Below are 19,621 nucleotides of genomic sequence, written 5' to 3'. Positions count from 1 at the left end.
AATTCTGAACCATCTATCAGAATAATACACCTTTCAATCTCCTACTTGTCCTTCCAGACAAGTGTGCTAATTGTGTATAGCCTATTTCCTATGTCACTTAATGTCTCTTCATGAACTATAAGGTAAGATTCTTTGTCATTCTTATTACGTCCAGAAGTGTTTCTCGATTTCCGAGTTCGACTATCAATAACCAGATGATTTCTAAAATCCATTTGAGCATGGCCATGCATTTTCACAGTCTCGTTCTTCGAGAGATCTTTTTAACAACAAAGACATGTTCCCTACTGTTAATAGGGGGACATTTCCAGTCTTGCATTGTCAGCTTCCCTTACTAAGAGGCCCTAGCGGCCCAACTGTTGCCTTTATAATCCCCTTGTACGGCAGACATTTGACAACATCAAAGCGGACTAGTACTCAAATAAGAGAACTAACAATACTCATGGTCGAGGAAAAAGAGGTTCCGATAGCCATAATGAGTAATATACTTATTGTTTTGGGGTTTTTGGATGTCCTGCTGGAGAGTTACAATTCCAAGGCTGACCTCTGGACGCCTGCACCTGCAAAACAACGGAGACTCCTGTGGGTGGGAGTTCTTCCTCCGAAAATCAAGTTAGAACGTGTTTGAGGAGTAAAGTGCGGAAAGTAAAGGTCTCTCTTGGATTCCAAGAGAGTATCTGCAATGTGTAATTGCTCGGTTCGAGGTGTCAGGTGTTTGACTTTCTCTGATTGTGAGTTAATGTGTATGTGAGTTGATTTTTTGTTGTGTTCCCGAAGGGGAAACATCTCCCTTTTATAGGGTGTTGGAAAACGTGCCAAGAGTTAGGTTTCAGTAAACCTAGGACTGACTGGGCTTTGCCTAGGAATTTGGGCCGTTAGAGGCCAGTTTCCTGGTTGGCTATCTGTCTGCCACGTGTCGTGGCCTGATTGGTCCACCTTGGAACTCTCACGAGGTGACACGTGGCGGACTCTGATTGATCCACGTGGATGACACGTGGCAGGGCTTGATTGGTCCACGTGCCGGGAAAAAATCCCCTAATCATTTGCCCCTCACAGGGGTGACGTTGCATGCCACGTGGCGCCTGTGACAGGTGTCACGCTATGATTGGCTAACGGTTTTTACCGTTATTTTTTTTTTTATTTTATTTTTTTTTACCCTTGAAATTCCCCCTATAAATAGGGGATGTCCAAATCATTTGGACATTCTAGAAACATTTTCAGACAGAACTTTGGACTTTTGCTCTGACATTTTGGACAACTGACGCTTGCTTTCAGATCGCCTTCTTTTTCAGCCGCCCGATTTTTCAAAAGTTTAGACTTCTCTACTCAAAGGTAACCGCCTGTTCTCTTTTTCACTTTCTCTTTGTTTTTCTTTTTTAAAAAATGGTAGTCCAAAAGCACACGGCACGACCTAGGTTAATGATCAGCCGGTCACAGGGGACGGTTGAATCTATAACTAGGAGTGCTGACTGCCCCATGCTGGACCACCCTTTGCGAACTGCACCAAGTCCGAATGTCTATGTGCCTGTGCTGGACACCATGGCCAGAACAAAGAGAATGGCCAGGATAACAAATTCAAACGGCTCTTCATTTTATGCGCCTATTAGCGAGATCTAAGAGGTGCCACCAGGCGTCCCAAGCACCCCAAGTAATTCTATTTTGGCAGAATCAGAGGAGGTATAGAATGACCCTCTTATCATTGATCTATTCGCGCAGGCGGCTGCTTTGCCCGAGAGCTCGAGCGATGACTCTGAGCCCAACACCTCCAGTCGGTACTCTGACGACTCTGAGGAGAAGCACTCTCGGCTACATACAGCGAGAGAGAGTCATGAAGCGGAAAAAGGAGAGAAATGGGCAGAGCCGGCTGCAAGCCAAAGAGACATGTATGCCCCTTACTATTGCCACGTCCCCAAAGGTAGGCGCAGGGTCATGTCTGAAAAGATTGGTAGTTTTAGGGCTGACCATGTAATGGGTCATGGTTATATTCTTACAGTGCCGGATGCCGAGGATACGGTAGTTTGGCTAGAGAAGTCCAGCTACAGGGACGAGTGTTTTGGCTGCTATGAGGCGGCTATTAAAGTTGATTTAAGATTTCTTCTACATCCGGCTGTAGAGAGGATTTTAGATGGGTACCAGCTGAGAGTCTAGCAATTGGCCCCAAACTCATGGTTCAATATTTTAGTCTATGTTTCCGGCTGTGAGATACATGAAGTAGAGCCTAACTTCGAAGCATTCGCTCACATGAACTATCTCAGTCGGACCCGAAAAATAAGCGGGACCGGCTGGTTCCAGCTGACTAGCCACAAGGGCTACATGATGACCATGGGGAATGAGAACAAGTGGAAGGATTGGAGGAACACCTTCTACATAGTCTCCCACTCTGACAAGGTCAAGAACAAGAAGTTTAATAGGTGGAACAGGGATCCACCTTACCTGATAGGAGGATCTGATCTATCGCCTGTTCCTCAAAGAGCAAAAGAAGAGATCCTAGACCGAGGGCTCTTCAAAGTTGATATTCAGGCGAACCCCGAGACTGGGGTGAGGGAGTTCATCCCTCAAAATTACATCCTAAAGTACAACTGGTTATACGATGGGACATATCTGGCCGCCTGCGGCCTTAACGAGGAGATGCCGAGAGGTAGTGAACCGCCTTTTAGAGTGTCTTGAAAGACTTGGCTGATTCAGTGTCTAACCATTTGATTTATCTTTTGCAGATAAAGCTAAGGAAAAAATCTCGGCCTCCAAGAAAGTAGTCGCCCAAATCCGCGCGACCATTCTGGGAAAGCGATCCACTGAGGAGTCGCCTTCCAAACAGGCGCCAAGGGTGAGTTACTTTACCTTGGCACAATTTCTTTTTATATTTGTCGCCTTTTTATGACTCAATTACTTGTGCTGCAGAGCGACGTAGCCAGACCTTCCTCCTGTTCCCAGCTGGACTCCAAGGTCAGGAAACAGACGACTGGGGATGTGTCGACTCCTGGAAACGCCAGGAGACATGCGGCCGAAAGGCAAGGAAGGACTCCCCAAAGTGGGGGAAGAACTGCGGCTGCCCCCGGGAGTAGCCGACCTCCAAGAGAAAAAGAGGCGGCAAGAGGTATAATTTGTTCAAATCTCCCAAGTTTCAAAAAGCAACCGACTCCTCTGAAATCAGTCGGCTTGTTTTCTGTTTTTAAGGCGCGTATTAATCAGGGTCTACTTTGTAGATGCCCCTCAAGAGCCGGACCTGGTTCAGATGGCCAAGTCCATGCTGAAGGCCATCCTTGTTGAGGATAGGGAGTCTGTTAAGGGAGTCGACACCCTTAATCTTGAAGCCATCTTGGTTCTCCTGGCCGAGGTATACTTAGTAAAAAGTTCTTCTTTTTTGTTGTTTTCATATTTGCCTGGTCGCCTGCAACTGACGGCTGTTTTTGGCCGAGTGTAGTATATGTTGCGAGTGTATGGTCTCCGCAAACCCATCTCCGAAAAGAACAAAGAGGTAAAAGCTGCGAAGGCCATGGCCGCCACTGATTCTGATAAAGCTATGTTCTAGATAGCTCAAAACGAGATTCTTGAAGCCACTTTGCAGGTCAAGAAGGACTTAGAGGCGGCCCGGAAGAAGATCTTGAAGCTAGAGAAGTTTGTGAAGGACCTCAAAGCTGAGATGGCGCCTCTCAAGGAGGCGGACAAGGAAGCCGAGGGACTCCGCGCCCGGGTAAATAAACTCAAGGGCCGCCTGCAGAGTCAAGAGGCTGACGTCACCCAAAAGCTTAATGAAAAAGTTGGCGAGGAGAAGATGGCCATTGTTCAGGATATGATGGACGACTGCAGCGCCATCATGAAGATGACCTGGGCGGCTCTCTTCCCAGAGTCTGGCTATGAAAAATGGGAGAGCCAATTCACCGTCTATACTGATCAATACAACAAGAAGATCATGGAGCAGGCAGACGGCGAGGAAGATGCGGAGGATGAGGCGTCTGACTCCACTTCCAGGGAGTCGGACCAGGAAGAGGATGACAAGGAGGAGAAGTAGGAAGCGGATGCCGAAGAAGAGCAGCCGCAAGTGGAGGCGGATGCCGAGAAAGAACAACTGTCGGTTTAGGATCCAAAAGGAGCGGCTGCCGACACTGAACGTCCTCCTCCAACTGCTTAAACTCCTGTTTTTCTTATATGTCAACTTTCTTCGGCCTGTGTGCCGCTTGTTCTGTATCATTACCCGACCAAGGGGTCGGGGTTTGACAATTTTAATTTTTAACATTCTGGGTGAATTCGTCGCAGATAGCATCTCCCATTTGGGTGGCACATTATCACAATACTAATATTACTTCTAACCTAGTACTGGCATAATCCAATCAATTTAGCATAGAAATTGGAAGGAAAAGTGGGAAATTGAAAGGAATGTGCCAAGGAAGATTTCACTCGCACAAAGACACGTCCGTGCCTATTGAGGGGCACGTCCGTGCCTCCTGGGAGGATTATGCGCTAAGAAACTTTGTTATCTTCTTATCTTTCTAGGGCTATATATATATTTTAAGTAGTGTTTTATTTCTTCATTAAGTTTTATTCTAGCCTTTTATTTTTACGTTATTAAGAACTAGTTCTCTCTATTTTATTTTCTTTACTTTTTGTGATTCAAGATTCAAGATTTACACTTTCCGCCTTCAATTCAATTCAAGATTCGGTAATTTTCTTTTAATCTCTTGTTTCTTAATTATGTTTTCTTCAATTATTTTTGTTATTGTTTCTTTCAATATGTGTGAGTAGATTCCCTATTCCAAGATCTAGGGTAGCCCAATTATGATTGATGCATGAATTAAATCTTTAAATTCTCTAATGACTTATACAATTGTTATGCTAAATTGATTGTGATTATGCCAATACTAGGTTTGACGTAATCTTATTATTGTGATTATTCCATTGTTTCTATCACAGCGAGAGTTGGGTTTAAACGGATTTGAGTAGATCAATTTAGGGTTTGATATTCAACACGAGAGTAGTTGGGTTTGATAATTGGGAAGTGAGAGTAATGTGTTTAATGTCTCTGATATGCATGATACCATGAGAATAGGCTTGATTGTATGTTAGGGATGCCATTGATACTCGAGAGAGGTCCTTGGTATTTATTAGGGTTTACTTTTCCCCGTTCAATTGGAATCGTATGTTAGGGGCAGAAATATAATTGCATCAAGCGTAATTGTGGTGATACTAGATCTTGGATGTTTTAATTACTTGATTTCTTCATATTCTTTAGTTTATTTTCGAATTTTCCATACATTAGTTCTTTAGTTAATCGATCATTATTGATACTTGCTTAGTAGGAATTTGAGTCTATTTAATTATTTTTGAACCTTAGTCTCTTGGGATTCGACCCTTGCTTTCCCTGCTACATAGTAGTGGTCAGTTAGGTTATATTTTGTTAGGTACGCGACACGCCTATCATAGCCCTTTTGGCGGTATCATAAATTTGTCTAAACATATGCAATTTTATAGAACATATAAACTAGACATTTTAACAAACCAACCATTAATTAAGTCTTGTGATCAAAATAACTTGGTGTCCAACACCATAGATCAAAAGTATGTTCAAAAGCATAAGAAACAACCATTGTTTAATTACAAGTCATAAACAAAATGTATGTGCCTACAAGCACGATCAAAAGACCATCTTTGTCGTCCTCTTGTCGATGCACATGGTATCCAATACCCTCTCACTTGTGATGCCCTCTCACTTGGTTCCTGAAAAGGAAACATGAAGTGCGTTACACATGGTATCCAATACCTATGAATAACTTTAAACACAAGTCTTAATGAAGATACCTGAGGCAGATGCCACATTCCTCTCCTCCTCCTCCTTTCGGAAGAGCTTGCATTCCCTCTTGTAGTGGCCTTGCCCACCACAATAGAAGCATCGCATCCTTGCCTTGTTCTTGAACTCCCTCTTCCTTGCTCTCAAGGGCCTCTCGGTCACTCCATAGGATGTGGCTCGGCTAAGCAATTTCACCACCTCTTTTAAAGAGCGTGTCTCCTTTCCCGCAGCTATATGCACTCTAAGTGCATCACAGCCCGAGTGGAGTGAAGCAAGCAAGATATGCCCCACCATCTCATCCTCCAATGAGATTCCGAGAAGCTGCATGTGTTTGAAAAACCTAGTCATTCCAAGCACATGAGGACGGAGGGGCATGCCGGGTCTCAATTTGGTGTTGTAGACCCTTGACCAAAGCCGGCGCCTTTCCTTAGAAAGACAACCCACATCCGATGGCTTTATCTTCATGTTTGAGAGTGACCTAGTCAAATCAAACACGAATCCATCATAGTTGTCATTGTCACTCTTGGTAACTCTTATATTGACAGCATCCTCCAATGATTTGAGGAAAATATCCGAAAAATAGAAGGAGAGCTTTTCCTTCTAATCTTCCGGGATGGAATTAGCCATTAGATGTGTGACTTTCTTGCAATAGGAAGACCATTTATCATGAGGCTCATCGCTCATGATTCCCTTAGAGAAGAAGCTTGGAATGGGAGTATCAAGATTGTAGTCCAAGGAACAATTTCAAAGAGTTTTCCTGTTTTCCTGATTTCCTGATTTCCTTCTCCCATTCCTTGAAGTTGACCAAGTTAAGGCTAAAAGCCAACTTGTCGGGGAGTTCCGGGCACATAGAGTTTTTGTTTGAGTTACTTGCAGACATGTTTCTACAATTGAAAGAATTTGAAGTGAAAAACCATTTATAAACCAATAAGTTTGAAATTTAAAGCGTTCATGCAAATTTTCAATCTTATTGAGCATTTTATCCACGCATTAACATTAGTCCCTTTTAGGCGAGAATAAAATGATTCCAAGATCCCAAAAATCAAAAAGTAGTTAAGCATGCTTTGGCTTGTCTTAACACTTAATATTTTAGGGTAAGCAATCTAATTGCTAATACCTCCAAGCTACTCTTAGTTCGATAAAATGTCGCATTTAATGCTTCCTTGACATTTTATCTATATTGCCATGACATCTAAGGACTCTTTACTGATATCGTTGAGCTTAACCAAGACAACTTGTATACCTAGTATACCTTACGTTCCTAGGGAAGTAGTGATGTCGCTTTGGCGTAGCCCATCACATACGCGCATTAGTTCGGTAAGTGTTGTTCTTGGAATGTCATATTTTAGCTCAATATTTTAGGGACCTAGGGTTTCTATGTTGGTTGATTTAAGAGAACTTAATTAATCATCGCAACATTTGAAATCCTAAACATGCACCTAACATATCATTCACATATATAAGAACAATTATATATAGAAAACATGAAATAAGATGCATTTGGCAACTAGCATGACCCCTTAAAATCTTCAAAACTTCAAGAGTCTTCATCTTGGCTCGTCTTCATAGAAACGTCGTCTTGAGACATCCCCGCCAAAATAAAATTACTAGCTACTTTGACTAGGATTAATCTAAATATTAAGGTACAAAAATACACAATGATACGCAGACCGTATTTGGATTTACAAAAATACATAACGGATCGCAGTCCGTATTTACTATCCTAATCGGGCCCCACTAGATGCCTTTTGCACGAAACCTGTGAAACAATATACCTTCCATTCATCCATTTACTATATGTGAATGGCCCATGCATTTTACATCGAAAAACAAGTGACAATGCATAACGGGCGCGAACTAGTAACTAACTTAGGTGGTTAATCCAATTAACGCGCGTAATTACAACTAGTCAAAGTTGTTTTACATTTTATGTGATTAAGACGCAATTAGTTCATGCAAATAACGAATCTCCCACTAAATACCGCATCCAACTTAATTAATCCAATTAATTAATCTGGTTAACCCAAAATTTGTCAAAATTAAAATTTTGCAAAAGCCGGAAAAAACCGAGGCCTAGTGTCACGGTCCGGGAGTTTGGACCCCGAAACGTGCGGCGCGCTCTAGCCTTTTGGCGGCAAGAACGCTAGCCTTGAGCGGAAGAGGGGCTTGTGAGCACAAAGCAACACAAGCGGGCAATAGAATCTCAGGAGCACTCACGTCTATCTGGGCGACGGAGTGCGGGTGGTCGGGGCTTGTGACGGCCGATACTTCAAAGCGGGCACAAGCGGGTCCGAACCACGAGTCCTTAGCGCATCAAGTTGGGTTGGAGGGGAGCTAATATGCAAGTAAGACACAATATCTATAAAGGTCTAACAACAAACAAGCATAAAAGCAAGGCAACACTTGGTAGAAGGCTTCAAGATTTCATTAATCATTCGCCCTCTAAAGAGCTTTAAATGACATACAAGGAGAATCCCTAGTGAACACTGATCTGACAGTAACACAATAATGGGACCTCAAGCTAAGAAAACATAACCTAAACTCTAGGAAAGCACTTAAATGGAATCTAATACATCAAAAGGAGTTGGATTCTAACATCCTCCCCCACTTAAGCTGTCGACGACCTCTTCGACTTACAAAAGTTACAATCAAAATTAGAAAACCCTAAACTATCTCAAGTTTCGGATGCGCCGTTGGTGGGGCTATCTTCTGGAATCTTATCTGACTCTTGAGCTGGATCTTCTTTGTTGACGAGGAGCTTGTCTCTGGAGTCGCTCGGCTTGAACATCTTGTTGAGAGCTTCATCTATAAATTTCCTTCTGGGAGTGGAATCTGTTGAATTAAGGGGGACAGCTGCTTCCACCATCATCTGTTGGGGAGCTGCTTCCTTGAGACAGTGGTGGAAAGCTTCAAATTGTGGCTGGTGCCTCTTGGGTGACCATTTTCTTTGTAATCCCTTGCACGCGCCCTGCGTTGTTTGCTCAACCACTGTTTTTCCTCCCTCTTGGGAGGTTCTTCTTTGGTGTCTCTTTGGTGTCTCTGGGCTCGTCGCTCTTTGCTTCGAACCTTGTGACTGATTTTGGTTTTGGCGGGTGTGTATCTGGGATGTTGCCAACTCCATGGGCTTCATCTCCCGCTTCTCTAAGTTTCTGGTGCGAGCTTGTTTCTTCGATGTTGCCTTCTTCTCCGGCTCCATCACTCGCATTGCCGAAAGATATCGGACTTCTGGTTCTTCTTGAGGTGCTATCATTCTCATAGCACTCAGGCGTCGTATGGAACCCATCCTATATGTGGGCTCCTCATCGCTGCTAGTCTCTTTTGTGGCCTCCTGAACAGACATGGATGACAATCTCTTTTGGATCTTGTCAAGTTCTTCTTTATGCTCGCAATCCCACCATTTGTGTGGACCTCGACAAAGTATGCAGTTTATTGCCCTTGTGTTTTCCAAGGATGCGCCGGCCCTCGAGTTTCCTGAGTTGTGGGAGGGGGTAGATGTTTGTCTCTGGGCATCACCTCCTCCACTTCTTCTATGATATGTATTAATGGTGTTGGACGATACTCGTGAGCCGTTCTCTGTACCCTTTGGAGAGCTTGGAGACGGACTGTTAGAGCGTGTTGACGTCCCACTTGAATCCTTCTCGGATTAACGACCCTTCCCGACTGAGTAATCCATCAATCTCTCAGCAGCACACATAGCAACAGCGAGGGTATCAATATTCTGCCTCAAAATCTCTCGTTGTGCCTATTCCTTTAGCCCGTTGACAAAGTTGAACACACGATCTTTCTCATTCATGTCTGTGATGTCCAACATTATCGCCGAGTATTCCTTAACATAGTTGCGAAGAGAACCCTTCTGGCGGCACTCTTGCAACTTCATCCGTGCAACAAACGCTGTGTTGACGGGGTAAAATTGTTCTTTGAGTTCCTCTTTGAACTCCGCCCATGTATCAATCTTGATCCTTCCTGCTTCGATGTCTGCGTGCTTGGTGCGCCACCACAGCTTAGCATCTTCGGACAAGTACATGATGGCAGTATCCACCTTCTGATCGTCACTTAGTTGACATATTCGGAAGTACTGCTCCATGTCGAAGAGGAAGTTATCAACTTCTTTCGCATCTCTAGCGCCACTGTAGTCGCGAGGTTTGGGCGGCTTTATCTTTGCCGCACCAACACCCAGTGCGTCTCTGCCCACAGCGCGCGTTAAGGTAGCACATTTCTCAAGTGCTTCGTTGGCTTTTCCTTGAACAAATTGCAATTGTTCGCGGAGGGCATCTCTGTCAGCAATCAATTTCACAATTTGCTCGGCTTGCTCGTGTACAATGACTTGGAGCTCGGCCCATTTGTCCTCCTTCTCCTCGAGCCAAGCGAGCCTTTCTTCTACGAATTCCATCTTCGTGTAGCCCTCCTTGGTGCCTACACGGGTTGCTTGCGACGAGGTTTGAGCCTCGGCTCTGATACCAACTGTCACGGTCCGGGAGTTTGGACCCCGAAACGTGCGGCGCGCTCTAGCCTTTTGGCGGCAAGAACGCTAGCCTTGAGCGGAAGAGGGGCTTGTGAGCACAAAGCAACACAAGCGGGCAATAGAATCTCAGGAGCACTCACGTCTATCTGGGCGACGGAGTGCGGGTGGTCGGGGCTTGTGACGGCCGATACTTCAAAGCGGGCACAAGCGGGTCCGAACCACGAGTCCTTAGCGCATCAAGTTGGGTTGGAGGGGAGCTAATATGCAAGTAAGACACAATATCTATAAAGGTCTAACAACAAACAAGCATAAAAGCAAGGCAACACTTGGTAGAAGGCTTCAAGATTTCATTAATCATTCGCCCTCTAAAGAGCTTTAAATGACATACAAGGAGAATCCCTAGTGAACACTGATCTGACAGTAACACAATAATGGGACCTCAAGCTAAGAAAACATAACCTAAACTCTAGGAAAGCACTTAAATGGAATCTAATACATCAAAAGGAGTTGGATTCTAACACCTAGCCTCGTTAAAATAATTTAATAAAATTAAAACGGCAAAAAATTTGCAAAACCCGATAGCCCAATTAAAGCAAGAAATCGACTTACCAAAAAATCGTGGGATGCGCACCATGGCTGCCTAGTAGCGCTTGGGAGATGCGGCTGCATGTGCTAGATGTTGGCATGCTTGCCCAGCAACGCATGCCACGCTTGCTGGCACTAGCAGCTTGTTGTGCATGCTACGCACGATGGCTGCTTGCTGGCGAATGGCTGGCTTGCTGGGGCTTGCTGCCTCGCTCCCTAGCAGCACGCACAAGCATGGCCAGCAGCTATCCACCACACACCAAGCACACAACAACGCACACAAGCCCAGCCACACAGCAGCAACAACAATTCGAGGTGGAGCACCCTTATGCGCACCTAAGGCAGCCACATGTGGGATGCGTGAGCAGCCCGGCTAGCCTTGGTGGCGCTTAGGTGTTTTTGCCTCGATTTGCGTGCCTTTTCTCGGGATTTTAATCCCGTTATACGTGTGACATAAAATTAATTCTAAATTTATTTTTGAATCAATTTAGGGAAAAATGAAAATAAAACAAGTTCAACTTAATTACATTCAATTTTTAGTGGTGCACAAGCCTAAATTATTCAAGAACCATTCTTAAAACAATTAAGGTCTTTCTTTATGCTACAAAAATTAAACGGCTACACTCATAATTAATTCAGGAAAATATAAATTAATAATGAGATTTGACAAAAATAATGGGGTTGGAAAAATAAACTTGTTCATCCAATGTAAATTTCTCAACTTTAACTTGTGTATAAATGAAAAATTATATCTTCCAATGTAAAGATTAATCAAAAATCAATCAAAAGTTTTGAACTTTAAGACCTTTAATCAACACAAAAATGATTAAATCCAAAAATTAGTTCAACATGGAATTTAGCAATCAAAGTTCCAACCAAATAAACAATTAAAGATTGGATCTTTGAAATATTTTGGGGTTTCAAAAACTACAAGTTCACCATAAACATTCACACTTGAAGCAATTAATTTGCAACAATGTGAAAAAAACAAGTTTATGTGAAAAATGAACATACCAAATTAAGCACCAATTATGGCTTCATAAACATGATTAATGAGGTTTATAATTGCAATAGATTAGGGATACAACCATACATTTAATCTACCTTCAACATGCAATAATTAATCAAGGTTAAAAGATTTAAAAAATTTCGTCAAAACTAAAAAAACCCCTCGAAAAACATGTTTCTTGATGGATTTTGGCTTCTAAACAACTCTAAAAGGGTCAAAACGATTTAGAACATCGATTCCACCCAAAAATCACTATATGTATAGAACAAACTTTGGGATTGGGCACAGTATGAAAGATCTTTTAGAAGCACATATTCCTCTAGGGGGGCGATTGGGACGCGGGTTGGGAAGAAGTTGTTAATAATAGATTACCTAAAGAAATAGGTAAAAGTTTTTGAGTCGAAATTTGGGTTCGTCAGCCAAAATTAGAAAAATTAACGAGATTAAAACTAATTAAAAAGAGCTTCTAATCCAATTAGAAAGCACAACCAGAAATTTAAATCCATTTTTAATCACCTTAATTATTTATTAGTTACAAAAATTAAAGTGAGCGCGGCTCCGATACCGCTGTTGAGTTTCGTAGAGTCCGACTCTACGTGGAAGAGAAACCCGCCCAAGACCCGCCCACTAATTAAGGCAACTAAGCATGTAATCACAAATTAAACAACAATTAAGAGAGAGAAGCAAAAGACATTCATACCCTTGGCGCGTGCTTCGCTCGAATCCCAAATTCTTACTTCAAAACTTGAACCACACAAATGCGAAGGTCTTCAACGGCTTGTACCCACGAACCCGACCCAAACAGTCCTAGTCCCGAAGGTTATATCGGGACTTGACCAAAATAAACTAGAGTTTTACAAACTTAAGGTTTTCTCACTTTTTTAAGGAGATGTCTTTTTAGTTCCACTCAAGTGTTCTTCCCAAATCCCAAAACCTTGGTATTTATAGGGAAATGAACCTTGATTTCCCATTCTCAATCAATGTGGGAGATTTGCAATTTTCCCATTTTAGTTTAATCAAATCAAAAATAAAATTGCAATTCAATCACCAAGTTACAAGTGGCAGTAAGAGGAGAGGGAGAAGGCGAGGACCAACAAGGGAAGGGTTCAACCCACCTTACTCCCCAAGGCAATGACCAAGCATTGGTCCCCTCTTAGCAAAACTGGACCACTATGCCAAGTGGCTGGCTGGCAGCTTGCCTTGGCTACCAAGGGTGCCAGCTTGCGCCTAGCACCAAGGCTGGGCAGCCTATCCAGCCAACAAGCACACACGCATAGCCAACCGCAAGCATGCGCAGCCAGCCATGCATGCGTGCTGTAGCAAGCCATGCATGCTGGGCGCTGCTGCTAGGCGAGGCACAGCATGCTGCTGCTTGCTAGTACACACGCACAACCCAACATCCCTAGCACGTTGTTGGTTGGTGCGTGTTGCATGCGATGGTGCTGCTGCCAGCGCCTATCATGCTAGCAAGGCTTAGCCTTGCGATGCATGCTTGGCTAGTTGTGCGCCAGCGCCTATCATGCTAGCAAGGCCTAGCCTTGCGATGCTTGCTTGGCTAGCAGTGCGCCAGCGCCTAGCATGATAGGCCTTGCGATGCTTGCTTGGCTAGCTGTGCGCCAGCGCCTAGCCTTGCGATGCTTGCTTGGCTAGCTATGCGCCAGTGCCTAGCATGCTAGTAAGGCCTAGCCTTGCGATGCTTGCTTAGCTAGATGTTCGCCAGCGCCTAGCATGCTAGCAAGGCCTAGTCTTGCGATGTTTGCTAGGCTAGCGATGGCTGGGCGCTTGGCATGCTAGCACGCATGCAAGGCTGCGATGCTTGCGATAGGCTAGCTAGCATGCGTGGCCCTAGCACGCCTAGCATGCTAGGCTTGCGGCTAGCATTGCGATGCGCATGCTAGCTCGAGATAGCCTAGCGCTCACATGGCTAGGCCAATGCGAGGCTACGGCCTAATTCGAACTTGTAACTTGATTGATTTCACGTCTCGTCGAATTCTAAATTTGTCTCGACTTGCGACGCTCGGTCTCGACGCTCTAAGCTCGATATCCAACATCATTGCTCGTAAATCTCTGACGACTCATCAAATCCTTCGGATTGATTCGTCATCTCGGATCGGTTGTTCGATTGGGTTCGACCCGAAGGGTTCAGTCAAGATTAAGTTGTAATATTAATTGTACATTAATATTACTGATTAGAAGCGGCCTCCACCTAGGCATTCCGATCACTTGACCTTACTGAAAAATTAGCTTTCGAATAATTTTGAACCCTCTACCGGAATAATACACTTGTTGGAAGGACACCATTCCTTTTAATTACACACCTGAAACAATCCTTTGACGTCCTACGCCAATACGGTATGTAACTTAACCCTACTAAATGTTCCTTTGGAGTGTCCGCATGTAAATTCTTAGGTTACATCGTGATAAAAGGAGGAATAGAGGCTAGCCCAGACCAGATCAAAGCTGTGATCAATATTCAGTCCCCGAAGAACGTCAAAGAGACGCAGAAGCTCACAGGTCGCGTTGTACCAATGAACCGCTTCATATCTAGGTCGTCGGACAAATGTCACCTGTTCTACGACGTCCTAAGGAAAAACTAGGGATTCGAGTGGACCGAGCAGCATGAAAAGGCGTTACAAGACTTAAAGACATATCTGATGACACCCCCACTACTATCAAAGCGTAAAGAGCACGAGAAACTAGAGTTGTACCTAGCAGTCATCACAATATCGGTAAGTGTCGTCCTGGAAAGAGAAGATCAGGGGCAATAACTGCCAGTATACTACGTCAGTAAGTCTCTGCTCGTAAGACATATTAAACCCATATGAAATCGATACGAAAAACATAATAATATTTATTCACCTTTATTCTGCACATTTATAAAATTATGGAAAAGTGTATCATTTACAATCGCCACTAAAACCCAAAAATTGATACGAAAAGCCTTTTTTACACTAAAGTTTACAATTTTGTTTGACAAAGAGAACATAAAATATGACATAGCTTATTGGAAAAACATTTAATATTATAGCTTGAGGTTGCATGTTCGAATCTTGTATAGAGCATACGTAGGGATTTTTTTTTTTTTTTTGGTAGAAAATGAGTTCAACATTTGTAGCGATTATAATCGCTAAAATAATCACCATGATTGAATGTAGTTTTCCGTATCGATTAATGAGGATCATCCAAGCGAAAGTGAAAAACACTACTAAAGGCTATGGTAACGGCGGATATTGTATCGAATAACCATTCGTTGGGATTTATTTTTGTAGCAATTACAATTGATATGAAATATTAAAATAATCGCTACGAAAAGGTATTTTTCTTGTAGTGAAAGCATAAGTGCCACGTGGCACCTAAACTTGTTTAGAAACGCCTTTTAATATATAGTATAGATTGTAACTGATATGTATTCAATATATTTATCCTTATAAATTAACTATCCACGGAAATGATACATACATTAAACGGTCTAAACCTCTTGGAGAAACATTTTACTGAGTGAGTATTGTGTTAGGTGAGTATTTGTTTACTATATCTTATTTGGTATGCAGTGGATATATTTTGCATGCTCAACTCATATTTTTACACTTTTAATAAATCACCCCAAATTAATTACGGCATATATATGTTTTCAGCTATAAGTAACATTTTGGTTCGATGATTGTGTAATATGTAAGATTTGCTATATTTTATTATGAGATTCCATTGGTTGATTTGCTTTATAGATTTCTCAAAACTCTCTAGGTTAGTGCGTGTAAAATTCTTCATTATTCACTACTTATGTTCGGTGGTTGCATATTAGTTTAATTGTTCATCTCGTAGAAGAGGATGCAAATTTTTCAAATGGATTGATGAAGAAATACTTGAGTGGCAGAGGGTTGTTACTTGATGATGAAAATTTTTTAAATGGATTGATGCAAGTTTTAATTGATGAAGAAAATTAATTAGGGAGGAGAGAGGAGAAGAGAAGGTAATTGGGGAGAGTTAATTAGGTGGGAAAAGTGAAAAAGTGGGCTACAGTAATGTCTTAATTGGACGGAAAACGTTGATGAATAGTGCTACCCAAACGTATTCAGCGGGTAGTTCCAAAAAAAAAAAAAAAAAAAAAAAAAAAAAAAAAAAAAAAAAAAAAAAACAACGGGTAATTGTTCACAAATGACCTTACCTTTAGGATAGCTTTAGACAATATTTCCTATAGGCTTTGATGATTTATGTCTTTATGATTTGTGCCTGAGTAGCCTTTTAAATTTAGGGTACCTTTTTTGTATTCTAATTTAGAATAACATAAAAGTTGGCTCAAACCAATAATAAATAATTATGCATGTATCTTTGTTGATCTTTTAACATGATAAAGTAGCTATCAGCTAAGAATTAATTGCCAAATTAAACATTACCAAACATATATACACAAACAACTGATATAGATAGCTAGTCGAATTAACTCATAAAATATACAATTAGCTAAAAGCTAAGCTAACAGATAATTTCTCATTGTCAAACAAGACCAAAGTAAAGCATTTTATACACAATCTATTGCAAAGAAGAGTAGTAGAGTACTACACTATTTTTCATAAAGCTGACGGCTTGATTATAGACAATAATATAAAATTCAGTTCATGAAGAAGAAGCTGATTAAGGCGGTGTTGGCTGCCCAAGGCATAGAAGATGATATCATATCTAAGTAGAGAGAAAAGTTTGTGAGGAAGATCCAACATGACTATCTATAATCATAATTATAAATCACAAAAGCTAGTCAAAGTAGGGATTATGAATTTTATCAAATGCCAGAACGTGAAAAGAACGTACAAAAAATAACACATCAAGTTGTATGAAAAAAGAAAACTATAACCAACAACTCCAATAAGACTCTTTAGTAAAACGTAAATCTTCCATCGAAGCACCGATTTCACTAGCATCATCATGGCTCAAGATGTGATATTTTCTATTTTTTAGAGAGTAGAAGACAATATTATTGCCTTCAAGCCTTGGGAGATAGATCCTATTTCTCAACTTAGGATCTCTTGTCATTACGGAAAAAGATGATGCACGACTAATAAACAAAATGTGATCTCCCAAATCATCAATTTCAATCCAATTCTTCTCAATGTCATCGAACCTAAAGACTTGAATCGACTTCCCAAGTTTCCCAATGAATACTGAGTAAATTTCTTCATTGCACTCAACTAAACAACTCAAGTAGAAGTTATTACCAAGAGTAGGAGGACTGTGATAAACTTACCATGTTGGTTGTCCACCCTGCAATCCAAATACTCCAAGAAATCCACAAACATTCAAATAATCGAATGCGCCCTCAAGAAAGATGGGAGAGCTTGAATTGGGACGGAACTCAATATCATCCCTTTGTATAGTTCTAAAAGTTTTCCATTCCTTATCGCCAGATTGAAGGTATATGAAAGATATAAAGTAGGCATAATGATAAATTCCAATTGTCACACACTCAGGGCAAGTCGGAGAGGTTGAAAATGCAATACTCTTAAGAGAAAAGAGAATTTCTATTGGTTGAAAAGGCGGATAAACACCCCTTACCCTTGTAAAAGGGTTGAGGAATTCAATGGACTCTTTACCAACTACGTAGAGTAGCCATCCATTTTTAAAGAATTCTAAGGTAAATGGACCAACAGATGATGGGAGAATGTTGCTGCAGGAGCGTGAATCAAGTCAACAAGGGTCGATTATTGTGAACAACCCACCATAATTCTTTAGGAGCATAAAAAAAGGAAATGTTCTCCTTTGAGATACAGGACATGCTGCATAAAAAATCTTACAGCTGACACGGAAGTTCCAGTATTCAAACAAATGCATACAGTTTCAAATTAATTCCAGTACATGAGAAGGAAGCTTACTGAATAAGCCTCTTGCGTTTCACTGTAATGCAGTAACTTTTGGGCTTTGCAAAGACAAACTCCTACATTGGAGACCTCGTATACCTTTTCGACACTCTCTTGAAACTCTTGTTTTGCCAATAACGTAGCAGGTCTGTCATCAACAAATGGAGATCATAAATAAAGAAGTTAGAAACATAAAGTCAGCTAAAAAAAATGCAGAATGCAATCGTCACCACTAACCAACCTTTGCTGTTTTGGGGGAATCACCCAAGCAAGGAACCTCCTAATGTCAATGAAGCTTGTGCAGGAAGGTATGATAGTACAAGTTTGATTAAGGAGGTTATACAACAATGTTTCTGTGGTACCTAGTTCATCTCCGCACTTAAGAACGTATATACAATTCCTCCTTTTGTGTTACCCCAACACCAGGTGCAATTATTACCTAGCCCTATTAAAAAGGTACGACCATCCAGACACTTGACCTCAACCCACATCTTCTTCTGCAGGTCCAGTTCAAAAATTTCACGGCCATGAGTCGTTTACGCGAACCAATGGCCATGCATAGATAAACACTATAATGACGGCCACATGATTCCAACATGTTTATAAAGTGACAGTGACATCGCAAGTGAATAACGGGTAGTAAAATTTGCAAAGGGACCAAGGTGAGTGACTTAATTTCATCCACCACATAGAATAACATTCCTTCTCTGCTAACACCTTATATGTATCGGTTGACAGTAATCAATTGGATTATTTTTAAGGCATCACATTCAGGCTCAAGTTTCTGTGAGGACCACTTGTCATCAGGGTGTGCAGGGTGGCAGAAAAACATTACAGAAGCACCAGTATGAAACAAGAGCAGCAGACAGTCATAACAGTCAGGGGAAGATGAAAGAGCGCACTTGACATTACTGAAGTCGTTATCTGGTGTGGCTGTTAATGGAGGGATTGTCTGCAAAGTTTCAAGATTGAAGATAGAGAACAAGTTATCTTGGACTTTATACTGTAGAACAAACCAACCATAAGATGAGGCACATATGTGTTTGCCGCGCAATTGAGGAATGCTTTCACTGTAAGATTCGGTATTACAGGTTGAGGTGGATGATAAAGAGTAAAAAGTGTGGATCTGTTCATCAGTAGAAACTTCATTTGCATACAAAAGCCATGGTGTTTCTGTTTTTGAAAGAAATGAAGGCCACATTATATCAGCCTTATTGTTGACTCTTATGGTTTTGATGAACAAACTAACAAACTCGACTAATGTGTGTTTTAAATCTTTGGTAAATGAAAGGTTCATGCAACAAGGATTGTTGCGGAGTAGGAACACAAATTCAGGAATGCGGAGTAGCATTCACGCAAGTACAACGATCAAAATCACATTCTAGATTATTTGTAAGTACTTGGAATATAAGTTGGTTTGGAACTCAGTGAGGCACGTTATTATTAAGATTAAAATAAATAACATTCAATTGGAATTAGTTTTGAAGGAATATGATAAACACTGTTTTAAGAAGTTTGTTTAATAGTAAAAAGGATATTTTATATTTTAATAAATAAATTAATCAAATTAATTTACTATCTTTTTATTTGTCTATCGTTTTTAATGAATAAATTAATCTAATTTAGTTATTATCTTTTTAACAAAAATATCTACTTTATATTATTGTCTTTTAAATAAAGTAATTTATAAAATATTTTTTAAACAAACTATCTTTTTTGAATAAGTCAAATAACCGTTTTTATCATACTCTTCCATCCGGTTTTTCACACCTAGAAATTAGGAGTTTGTTGAGATCATTGTGGATTGGTGAGCAAGCTTAGGAGACTTCCCATGATCACCACTTGTCATGTTTACTCCACAACATGTTAGCATGTGTTAGTGGGAGTGATGGCATGTGTAAGTGCTTATGGTGGGAAGTTAATGACTAAGCTTGCAC

General features: G+C 41.3%; 1 long non-coding RNA gene across 1 annotated transcript; it reads right to left on the bottom strand.

Moving 5' to 3' along the window:
* Positions 1-16,661: 16,661 nt before the first annotated feature.
* LOC110710459 lies at positions 16,662-19,070 on the bottom strand. Its single transcript, XR_002509163.1, has 2 exons — positions 17,926-19,070; positions 16,662-17,832 (listed from the first exon to the last, which is right to left on the bottom strand). It is a non-coding gene; the product is annotated as an uncharacterized LOC110710459 (long non-coding RNA).
* Between the last annotated feature and the right edge of the window lie 551 nt (positions 19,071-19,621).

The sequence above is a fragment of the Chenopodium quinoa genome, unplaced genomic scaffold (genome assembly GCF_001683475.1).
Source record: "Chenopodium quinoa cultivar QQ74 unplaced genomic scaffold, ASM168347v1, whole genome shotgun sequence".
Taxonomy (NCBI): Eukaryota; Viridiplantae; Streptophyta; class Magnoliopsida; order Caryophyllales; family Amaranthaceae; genus Chenopodium; species Chenopodium quinoa.
The sequence above is the reverse complement of the archived record's forward strand: the minus strand, read 5'-3'. Positions and strand labels throughout refer to the sequence as shown.